Genomic DNA, 12,779 nt, shown 5'->3' with positions numbered 1-12,779 from the left:
GATATTTGTAACGTACATCGCATTGGTCCGTACAATTATCCGTATTTTAGCGCCCCAAAAACGTAATACTTCCAGATTAACTGTAATATCAATACCATTGTAAAGCACCATTTTTCTCCTTTCCAACAGAATCAATTACATGACCTAAACGCTGCCCGTTTCCACATAATTCAAGCAGGCAATGAGCCCTTCGGGTCTTTTAAAAATAGCTGGTGGGGAAGCGAAACTAATGCATGATAGTGAGAAGGAGAGATGTTGTGCGAAAATTGCTTTTTTTTCCACTCGATCTGTCCAACTTATCACCTTATCGCCTCTAAAATGTAAATAAAGAGTTTATATAATGTGTCATTACATACCTATTTGAAGGTTTGTCGAATTTGAATCAGGTTTTTAGGGCGGTGCTAAAGTGATCTTAGAAGTAAACTTTGAGAATGACGATAGCATGCAATGATGATGAGAAAAATGACTAGGTAGCCCCCCTTACCCCGCCACTGTCCATTTCTTGTTTTTAAAGGATGATAGAAGTGCTACACCTGGTGGAGAGAGATTGTAAGACAGAAATAGTTGCTTTATGCGTGCTGTAAGTTACGACATGACATGTCAAGATGTAACGGAGAGTCAGTTTTTTCAACTTTTAACCTCCAATACTATAGAGCCATTACCATGTCGATCAACGCTTGAGTAGAAACAAGTTCACACCCCCGATTTTGACACAGTCACTACAGTCCCAATAGTTTTCTTTGTAGCCTCGTTTGAATGTTGCGATTGCGCACATTTGTACGGAATGGGTTGAGTTTACATTAGAGATTTGTTGGTGGTTTACCTCGTATTTCTGGAGCCCTTCCCCGTTTTGTGTAAATCTTGAAAGTAGGCCTAACCTATTCACAATTAAAATGTCAACATCAGGAACGAACAGAACGCAGCATGACAGGCCGATAGTTTGATTGTACCCTTCTTTGCCATAACGAAACACAATTTTGCACTAGGCCTACTAATTTAGCACCTTAATAAACCATTGGGCCTACCCGTTGCTGGCTTTTATGAATGCCTATTATCTCTCCCAATCCAAGGACGCATTCTGAAAAGTGAGTGCAAGCAGTGTTTGCTGTTTTATTTCATTAAATATCTATGACAATGTGCACATCCCAATTCTGCACCCAATTTACTTTGCTGGAACTCAATGGATAAAACCAAGAACTCCCTTTTTAGTTTGTTCTCATGTTGGCAAAGTGACTCCTTTTGCAGCTAGATAAGACTACTTTTCATTTGCACGCCTTAATCTACATCCTGGAAGCATTTGTTGGGCAGAACGGCAGATTTTCCACTTTGCCATCTCGGGGATTTGAACCATCGACCTTTTCACTGCTAGGCAACCTGCCGCAGGTCCAAAAACAATGGGATCTTCTTAAACTCTACGGATTATTAAGTAGACTCAACAGCATAGAACTATTTCAACACAAAAAGTCTGTTTTTCAGAATTGTCAGAGGACAAACAGGTCCCGGGGCTATTGAACTTCCCGACGTTGAACTTCAGCGCTCACTTTTTCAAAATGTATCTATTCGGATTTTGGCTATTTGATAGGATTAAATGCATAGAAATAGAATGATCAGAATGGGCGAATCATTTGACTTGAATGGGGCTCCCATTGTATTAATTTCATTTGCATGCATGTTATCCTATCCAGTGTTGCCAACTCCTCAGTCAGAAAAGTAGCTATTGGCATGCCCTAGAAGTCTCTAACTGACGTAATCACCAAATTTGCATAATTGGCCATGTGCATGTAATTGTAATGGATGCTGTAGGAGAGAGGAATAACATTGTGGGAGAGACAAAAAGTCAGTAAAAAACACCCTAAATATGTTTAGAACTACAAATGAGCAAGCTGCAGAGAGTGGTACACACAGCGAATAAGAACCAGATATTTGAGGCCATACTCCTCCTCCTTCAGCACTTTATGGACCCCATTGTTAATCCCCGTCATAACAGAGGCATTGTCAGTCCCTACCCCCAGGAGTTTCTCTTTTTTAAGACAACACTTTGAGGAAAGCCACAACAGCACGGGCTATAGATTGGCATCTCCTCCCTCCAACTCAACAAGCCCCAGAAATGTTGATACAACTGTCTGCTTGGTGTCACTAAAGTACCTTATCACAACCCCCAGGTACTTAGAAACACTTACATCTGTGGACTCATCGAGGAGGCTGAAACACTGGTCACCCACATCTGTGGACTCATCGAGGAGGAGGCTGAAACGCTGGTCACCCACATCTGTGGACTCATCGAGGAGGAGGCTGAAACGCTGGTCACCCACATCCGTGGACTCATCGAGGAGGATGCTGAAGCGCTGGTCACCCACATCTGTGGACTCATCGAGGAGGATGCTGAAGCACTGGTCACCCACATCTGTGGACTCATCGAGGAGGAGGCTGAAACGCTGGTCACCCACATCTGTGGACTCATCGAGGAGGAGGCTGAAACGCTGGTCACCCACATCCGTGGACTCATCGAGGAGGAGGCTGAAACGCTGGTCACCCACATCCGTGGACTCATCGAGGAGGATGCTGAAGCGCTGGTCACTCACATCTGTGGACTCATCAAGGAGGAGGCTGAAACGCTGGTCATCTGTGGACTCATCGACATCTGTGGGTCTCATTGGAGGAGGATGCTGAAACGCTGGTCATCCACATCTGTGGACTCATCGAGGAGGATGCTGAAACGCTGCTCACCCACATCTGTGGACTCATCGAGGAGGATGCTGAAACGCTGCTCACCCACATCTGTGGACTCATCGAGGAGGAGGCTGAAACGCTGGTCATCCACATCTGTGGACTCATCGAGGAGGAGGCTGAAACGCTGGTCATCCACATCTGTGGACTCATCGAGGAGGATGCTGAAACGCTGCTCACCCACATCTGTGGACTCATTGAGGAGGATGCTGAAACGCTGCTCGCCCACATCTGTGGACTCATCGAGGAGGATGCTGAAACGCTGCTCACCCACATCTGTGGATTCATCGAGGAGGTGGCTGAAACGCTGGTCATCCACATCCGTGGACTCATCGAGGCGGATGCTGAAACGCTGCTCACCCACATCCGTGGACTCATCGAGGAGGAGGCTGAAACGCTGGTCATCCACGTCTGCGACCAACGTTTTCAGAAAGTATGGTGCTAGAACACCATGAATCATCTCTGTGCACTTTGTCCTGTGCATTTTGAAGTGGGTAGCAGCAGTGGAGTCTGAGAACGCAGCTCTACATGCTTCTCCAATGTGATCACATGCCAGCATGGAACAGTGTTCAGCGATAGCTAATACCATGGTGGCCTCAGCCTTTTTTTAGAGTCAATTTTTTTAACCATAAATGGCAGCTTGTTTTGGGTGGAACTGTTTTTAGGCTTTGCCTTTTGAGTATGTTTTTGAGTTGTCATATGTTTTTTTACATCACTAAGTTTGGTGTAGAAATGAGCCTTACAATACAGGCAGTATGCCCGTGTATCATCTCCAATAAACAGCTTCAACCAGCCTTTGAATTCAGGGTTTGATTCCCACTCCTTTCTGTATTTTTGAGTGTACAGTTTAGACTGAGACATGATGAGCTAGCCAGCTAGATGTTTAGCTTATGTCACAGAGAGGCACACACACAGTGGACAAGGTAAGTGACTGAGGCTGTGTGAGTCAAATGCAGTGATTAAGTTTTTTTGCAATGACTTATTTTAGACAAAGAACATTTTACATTTGCATCCCGCCCGGAATGTAAACCAGGGCGGGATCAGCCAGCAGCGGCTTCACGCATGCGCGATTCATTTGCAGTCTGGACTCGGAGGTGTGAACATCTCCTGCTCCGACTGCAGCTGGGAGGGACTGCTGCATGAGGACTGGGCTGCCTGTGAGTGCTTTGGGACGGGTTGGGGCCGACGCCAGCACCCGCTGCTCGTTGAGAAGAGTAAGAACGATACATGCTTTCACGTCAGACTCGACAAAAGTCTCCATTAACACCAGAAAAAGTCACTAGATCTGTCGCTAGTCGATTTTTTGGAAAATGTGTTGCTAGAGGGGTCTGAATACTCGCTAAATATAGCGGAAAAAGTCACTAAGTTGGCAACACTGATCCTATCTGATAGATGAAAAACAGAGCACAGGTTAATTATCACCAGCTGCAGCCATGCGTGTGACCTGAATTGCACACCTATGATCAAATAGTACAACTGTATGCCAAGAGGGGGCAGCCTGCACATAGATTGATGAAAAGATAACAAATGGAATATGGAATTGAATTGATGTTGTCATCTTTATAGTGTTTTTTAACATTTTCACATTTGCAATATAGAAGGTAGACAGCAGAGGACAATGTTCCTGAATAACCTCTGAAGAAAGTCTGATAGTTATAGCTACAGCCAGGGTTTTTCCTGGTCAGGTCACATGGTTAGGAAAACCTTTTGCCCTTATGTTTTCTAACACTAACAGCACAATGGGAAAAGGAATGTCCGAATGTTATGGGCGGAGTTATAAAGTTGCCTATCAGAAGTGTTACAATGTAAATGTTCTTTTAATCCGTCTGTCTGCATATTTCAGGACAAGACATATGAGGGTGCAATGAGATACCCGATGGGTTGGATACTTTTCTCATCAATCATATTGAAAAAATGTACACTTAACTGGATATCAACCGATCCTCAATCGTTAACACAATGGAAAGGTCAAATGCTTTATTATCGGAATGTGCGTGGGCGACGGGGTGAAACTAAATGGTGCAGTTTGAGGCTATGTGGCGTAAAGAGATGCGGGCCCTGGAGATGTGAGGCAGCGGTGATGTTGTGGATGTTTGTGTGCATCTGTATGTTGCCTTTTGTATATGTATGTTTTATATTGTAAAAAAGACTAAACAAAAGGAAAACTACAGCTCACCATAAAAAAGATACTGCAGTGACCTACACTGTCAGCAGGAATGTCTGTAGCCAAACAAGGAATTTATTAGGCTGAGATCTATCTATTTAGCCTGAGAACTTTTTCCAAATCACATGAAAAATCATGTTCTCTCCACCACCAATTGTCTTTTGACAGCACTCTTTGTCCCACAAATATTTCAACACAAACACCCCAGAAAGTAAATACAGTGCCTTGCGAAAGTATTCCCCCTTGAACTTTGCGACCTTTTGCCACATTTCAGGCTTCAAACATAAAGATATAAAACTGTATTTTTGTGAAGAATCAACAACAAGTGGGACACAATCATGAAGTGGAACGACATTTATTGGATATTTCAAACTTTTTTAACAAATCAAAAACTGAAAAATTGTGCGTGCAAAATTATTCAGCCCCCTTAAGTTAATACTTTGTAGCGCCACCTTTTGCTGCGATTACAGCTGTACGTCGCTTGGGGTGTGTCTCTACCAGTTTTGCACATCGAGAGACTGAAATTTTTTCCCATTCCTCCTTGCAAAACAGCTCGAGCTCAGTGAGGTTGGATGGAGAGCATTTGTGAACAGCAGTTTTCAGTTCTTTCCACAGATTCTCCATTGGATTCAGGTCTGGACTTTGACTTGGCCATTCTAACACCTGGATATGGTTATTTTTGAACCATTCCATTGTAGATTTTGCTTTATGTTTTGGATCATTGTCTTGTTGGAAGACAAATCTCCGTCCCAGTCTCAGGTCTTTTGCAGACTCCATCAGGTTTTCCTCCAGAATGGTCCTGTATTTGGCTCCATCCATCTTCCCATCAATTTTAACCATCTTCCCTGTCCCTGCTGAAAAAAGCAGGCCCAAACCATGATGCTGCCACCACCATGTTTGACAGTGGGGATGGTGTTCAGGGTGATGAGCTGTGTTGCTTTTACGCCAAACATAACGTTTTGCATTGTTGCCAAAAAGTTCAATTTTGGTTTCATCTGACCAGAGCACCTTCTTCCACATGTTTGGTGTGTCTCCCAGGTGGCTTGTGGCAAACTTTAAATGACACTTTTTATGGATATCTTTAAGAAATGGCTTTCTTCTTGCCACTCTTCCATAAAGGCCAGATTTGTGCAATATACGACTGATTGTTGTCCTATGGACAGTCTCCCACCTCAGCTGTAGATCTCTGCAGTTCATCCAGAGTGATCATGGGCCTCTTGGCTGCATCTCTGATCAGTCTTCTCCTTGTATGAGCTGAAAGTTTAGAGGGACGGCCAGGTCTTGGTAGATTTGCAGTGGTCTGATACTCCTTCCATTTCAATATTATCGCTTGCACAGTGCTCCTTGGGATGTTTAAAGCTTGGGAAATCTTTTTGTATCCAAATCCGGCTTTAAACAGTATCTCGGACCTGCCTGGTGTGTTCCTTGTTCTTCATGATGCTCTCTGCGCTTTTAACGGACGTCTGAGACTATCACAGTGCAGGTGCATTTATACGGAGACTTGATTACACACAGGTGGATTGTATTTATCATCATTAGTCCTTTAGGTCAACATTGGATCATTCAGAGATCCTCACTGAACTTCTGGAGAGAGTTTGATGCACTGAAAGTAAAGGGGCTGAATAATTTTGCACGCCCAATACTTTCGCAAGGCACTGTAGGCTTTAACAAGCAGTCAACCCAGGGAATACATTTTCATAGCCCCCTTTGTAGCTGGTCTCTCTTAGCTCCCGCGTCAGTTTTAATGAGTGTGTTTCGTTGTAGACTGACTGCACTCAGCATTGGCGGAATACAAAGGGAAAACAGTGAATTGGCACATTGCAATGCAGTGGTGTGATATGAATGACGTGTTCTTTGAATTGCTCTTTAGCAATACCTCTGGAATGAAACAACACATACATCTGACAGTGTATTATTATTTATCCCTTTTGAAACATCTTGTGAGTGATGACTTTACACATGAGGAAGGATTGTGCCGCTGGAGAAGTTTGAACCGATTCAACTATGGGTCTTCTGGAAACAAAGACTTGAGATGTGATATGAACTGACGAACGGTATGCCAAGGCCTACATCTCAGCCGTTATTTATTTAAAAGATTTTGGTATATTCCTATATGTCATCACCATATTGTCATTCAGTGACATTGTAACGAGTGCGCTGAGAGTTGGGAAGAAAGTACAGGGAGTGATTGTTTTATTAAATAAACACAACAATGAACACGAAACACAAACAACGCACCAACATGAAACAGAGTCAATAACACCTGAGGAATGAACCAAGGGGAGTGGCAGATATAGGGAAGATAATCACGGAGGTGATGGAGTCCAGGTGAGTGTCATGAGGCGCTGGTGTGCGAGACGATGGTGACAGGTGTGCGGGATAATCAGAAGCCTGATGACCTAGAGGCCGGAGAGGGAGTATACATGACAGAAATGTTGACGGTATATGAGTGGTGAAAAGTCAATTTGCTTGGTGCTCTACATACAGTAACATGTAAGTGATATCCTCACTGTGCAGCTCACTCAATAATGCACAATGCCATCGTGGTTATCTGGTGTATTTGGAAAGTATTCAGACCCCTTGACTTTTTCCACATCTTGTTACATTACATTCTAAATATTCTAAATGGAATACATTTTTTTTTTTTTATACACACAATACCAAAATAAAAAACTGAAATATTACATTTACATAAGTATTCAGACCATTTACTCAATACTTTGTTGAAGCAGCTTTGGCAGCGATTACAGCCTCCAGTCTTCTTGGGTATGATGCTACAAGCATGGCACACCTGTATTTGGGGAGTTTCTACCAATCTTCTCTGCAGATCCTCTCAAGCTCTGTCAGGTTGGATGGGGAGCGTTGCTGCACATCTATTTTCAGGTCTCTCCAGAAATGTTTGATTGGGTCCAAGTCCGGGCTCTGACTGGGCCACTCAAAGACATTCAGAGACTTGTCTCGAAGCCACTCTCCTGCGTTGTCTTGGCTGTGTGCTTAGGGTCATTGTCCTGTTGGAAGGTGAACCTTCACCCCAGTCTGAGGTCCTGAGTGGTTTAGAGCAGATTTTCAAGGATCTGTACATTGCTACTCATATTTCCCTCGATCCTGACTAGTCTCCCAGTTCCTGCCGCTGAAAAACATCCCCACAGCATGATGCTGCCACCTCCATGCTTCACCGTAGGGATGGTGCCAGGTTTCCTCCAGATGTGGCGCTTGACATTCAGGCCAAAGAGTTCAAATTGGTTTCATCACACCAGAGAATCTTGTTTTTCATGGTCTGAGAGTCCTTTAGGTGCCTTTTGGCAAACTCCAAGCGGGCTTTCATGTGCCTTTTTATTGAGGAGTGACTTCCGTCTGGCCACTCTACCATAAAGACCTGATTGGTGGAGTGCTGCAGAGCTGGTTGTCCTTCTGGAAGGTTCTCCCATCTCCACAGAGGAACTCTGGAGCTCTGCCAGAGTGACCTTCGGGTTCTTGGTCATTTCCCTGACCAAGGACCTTCTCCCCCAATTGCTCAGTTTGGCTGTGCAGCCAGCTCTAGTAAAAGTCTTGGTGGTTCCAAACTTCTTCCATTTGAGAATGATGGAGGCCGCTGTGTTCTTGGGAACCTTCAATGCTGCAGACATTTTTTGGTACCCTTCCCCAGATCTGTGCCTCGACACAATCCTGTCTCGGAGCTCTACGGACAATTGCTTCAACCTAATGGTTTGGTTTTTGCTCTGACATACACTGCTAACCTTATATAGACAGGTGTGTGCCTTTCCAAATCATGGAAACAGGATGCACCTGAGCTCAATTTCGAGTCTCATAGCAAAGGGTCTGAAAAACCTGTTTTCACACACACACACACACACACAAAGACAGATAACAGGGCTTAAATGACCCAACCTCTGTTTGTTTTCTGAGTGTCCCTGATATGATGGAAACACTCACACACAGATATGGAAACACTCACACAGCCACCCACAACCCCCCATTCTTATGTAGACGCACATCACCAATGTCACCTGACACACATACACACACTGCAGTAGACAGTAGACAGTACAGCGTTATAAAAAGTTTGTTTTTTACAGGGGACAGCGTTATGTTCCCAAGCAGATACCTGATAATGGAAATTAACAGCAAACCTCGCCTGCTTGGCATCTTGACACTTAGTGTCCAGTGTCCCAGCCTGCCCGGCAAACCCTAGCCTCTGGCTCTCTGTGCCTCTTTACTCACTGTAGAAACAAAATGGAGGTCAACAAAATGTCATTAGCAAGTAATCCCACTCCGACAGTTAAATCTCAATTGAGCATGACTCTCAGGGACACTTATTATTTATTTTAGAAATAGAGGAGATATGTTTTGTGTGTCAGTGTGTATGTCGTTATGTGTGTGTATGTGCATTTCTGCACGTTATGGGTATGTGTTTGTGTCAGGTATGCAAATGTGTGTGCATGCTGTGTGCAAATACATTGGTGTGTGTATACTGTAAGTGTGCGCGCCTCATTGTTGACGACAAGGCAGCTCATTTAAAACGCAACATGAGAGTGAGGAGGTGGACTGAACTCTTCACTTCAACCTCTCACACTGAACCCATCCTTCACTTATTCAAGAGCTGCTATCAAATAAGAGGAAGTACAGGGAGCCTGGTTTAAACTGCTCTGAATGAAAGGAGCAGGAAACCCAATTGGCCAAGCAAACAGAAACAACTGTGAACAGGAATAAATCTTGTATCCCACCCTAGGTCAAACAACAAACTGATTATAGAACATTGGGTTTTTGTTGTGGTTCTGGGGTGAGAATACATGCTGGTCCTGAACCACGTCTCATAGTGTTCACCAGGTGTTAGAGGAACGTTATACTAACCTCATGTTGAACACACCAGAACGTTTATCATGACTAAAGGCTGCAAGGCAGCACTTTGTATGGGCTACAAATGATTGTAGTAAAGGCAATTGTAGGTAAGGTTCGATATCTTATCCAACATGTTTCCCAGAGTTGGAGAAGGTTGTGTCCTGTCTCTCCCGTCTTGGAGGGAGATGGACAGACTGATGGAAAAGGGGGTGGGGGGATGCTGCATTCCAGAGAGAAAGAGGGGGAGAGAGAGGGAGACAGAGAAAAAAGAGAGACACACTCTTATCTACTGTTTGAGCAGAGGTGCAGTGTTTCCTGTAGTCTGTCAATACAGTCAACTAACAGGCAAACAGACACCATCTGGATGCATTGTGGTGAATGGCAGAGAGGCACTACAGTTACAGTGCCTTCAGAAAGTATTCTTGACTTTGGTTGTTTTACCGCCTGAATTATAAATGGATTAAATGCAGATTTTTTTTGTCAATGAAAAGAGGAAATGTCTTGAGCCAATACGTAATCAACCCCTTTGTTTTGGCAAGCCTAAATAAGATCAGTAGTAAACATTTGCTTAACAAGTTACATAATACGCTTCATGGACTCTCACTCTGTTTGCAATAATAGTGTTTAACATGATTTTTGAATTACTATCGCACCTCTATACCCCACACATACAATTATCTGTGAGGTCCCTCAGTCAAGCAACCATAAAGATCAGGGAGGCTCGCAAATCTACCTATTGATAGATGGGTAAACAAAAAGTAGCAGACATTGAACATCCCTTTGAGCATGTTGAAGTTATTAATTACACTTTGAAATGTGTATCAATACACCCAGTCACAACAAAGATACAGGCGTTATTCCTAACTTATTGCAGGAGAGGAAGGAAATCTCTCAGGGATTTCACCATGAGTAACTTTAAAATAGTTACAGCGTTTAATGGCTGTGATAGGAGAAAACTGCAGATGGATCAACAACATTGTAGTTACTCCACAATACTACAACTTAATTAGATAACTAGCAAGTTAAACTTAGCAAGTGTTAACGCAGAATTATTACATTTTCATGCAGAAAAAAAATATGAAATGCCTAAGAAATCTCTTGCTGCGTTTTGTAAACACAGATCAAAAAGGCTTCTTCTATTGTAATTTCTGTGCAGTATCAAACTTTGTGCTTCATTTGCACTTCTCCACTCCAGATGAGAATTCACAACCGGGCCATTCTATCAGCAGACAGTGCTTTGACTCCTGTGTAGCTTTTTTCTCCAGTACTTTTTTGTCTGTGTAGGCAGCCAGCCTACTATTCGTTGGTAAAATTCAAGATGAACTTTAAGCAAAAGATTAGGAAATTAAGCTGACTACAGTCTGTCTATGATAAACATTAGAAATATGATGGCCATGCATTGTTATTTTACAATAAATACAGTGCTTTTGTGATCTCATTTACTGTGGCAGCCAACCAAATAGCATTGTACTTCTGTTGTCATTTGATGAAAACAAAGCTATTTTCTGCCAAATGTGTTGCACTGATGTATTTTCTGTGAAGAAAAACTAGTTGCACGTCCCTGATCACGCTATTCAAGCAAAAAAAAACACAGTTGACTTTCAATATAAAATGCAACCCCTGTCAATACATAGTGGGGCAAAAAAGTATTGTCAGCCACCAATTGTGCAAGTTCTCCCACTTAAAAAGATGAGAGAGGCCTGTAATTTTCATCATAGGTACACTTCAACTATGACAGACAAAATGATGGAATGAATTTATTTAGAAAATTATGGTGGAAAATAAGCATTTGGTCACCTAGAAACAAGCAAGATTTCTGGCTCTCACAGACCTGTAACTTTTTCTTTAAGGGAAGACTGGGAAGACTGAATCTGCAATACGTAAGCAGCTTGGTTTGAGGAAATCAACTGTGGGAGCAATTATTAGGAAATGGAAGCCATACAAGACCACTGATAATCTCCCTTGACCTGGGGCTCCACGCAAGATCTCACTCCGTGGGGTCAAAATGATCACAAGAACGGTGAGCAAAAATCCCAGAACCACACAGGGGGACCTAGTGAATGCTCTGCAGAGAGCTGGGACCAAAGTAACAAAGCCTACCATCAGTAACACACTACGCCGCCCGGGACTCAAATCCTGCAGTGCCAGACGTGTCCCCCTGCTTAAGCCAGTACATGTCCAGGCCCGTCTGAAGTTTGCTAGAGAGCATTTGGATGATCCAGAAGAAGATTGGGAGAATGTCATATGGTCAGATGAAACCAAAATATAACTTTTTGGTAAAAACTCAACTCGTCATGTTTGGAGGACAAAGAATGCTGAGTTGCATCCAAAGAACACCAAAGAACACCATACCTACTGTGAAGCATGGGGGGGAAACATCATGCTTTGGGGCTGTTTTTCTGCAAAGGGACCAGGACGACTAATCCGTGTAAAGGAAAGAAGGAATGGGGCCATGTATCGTGAGATTTTGAGTGAAAACCTCCTTCCATCAGCAAGGGCATTGAAGATGAAACGTGGCTGGGTCTTTCAGCATGACAATGATCCCAAATACACCGCCAGGGCAAAAAAGGAGTGGCTTCGTAAGAAGCATTTCAAGGTCCTGGAGTGGCCTAGCCAGTCTCCAGATCGCAACCCCCTAGAAAATCTTTGGAGGGAGTTGAAAGTCCGTGTTGCCCAGCAACAGCCTCAAAACATCACTGCTCTAGAGGAGATCTGCATGGAGGAATGGGCCAAAATACCAGCAACAGTGTGTGAAAACCTTGTGAAGACTTACAGAAAACGTTTGACCTCTGTCATTGCCAACAAAGGGTATATAACAAAGTATTGAGATAAACTTTTGTTATTGACCAAATACTTATTTCCACCATAATTTCCAAACAAATTCTTTAAAAGTCCTACAATGTGATTTTCTGGATTTTTTTCTCATTTTGTCTGTCATAGTTGAAGTGTACCTATGATGAAAATTACAGGCCTTTCTCATCTTTTTAAGTTGGAGAACTTGCACAATTGGTGGCTGACTAAATATGTTTTTGCCCCACTGTAAATGTTG

The sequence above is a fragment of the Oncorhynchus tshawytscha genome, linkage group LG22 (assembly GCF_018296145.1).
Source record: "Oncorhynchus tshawytscha isolate Ot180627B linkage group LG22, Otsh_v2.0, whole genome shotgun sequence".
NCBI lineage: Eukaryota > Metazoa > Chordata > Actinopteri > Salmoniformes > Salmonidae > Oncorhynchus > Oncorhynchus tshawytscha.
This window is presented reverse-complemented; position numbering follows the sequence as displayed.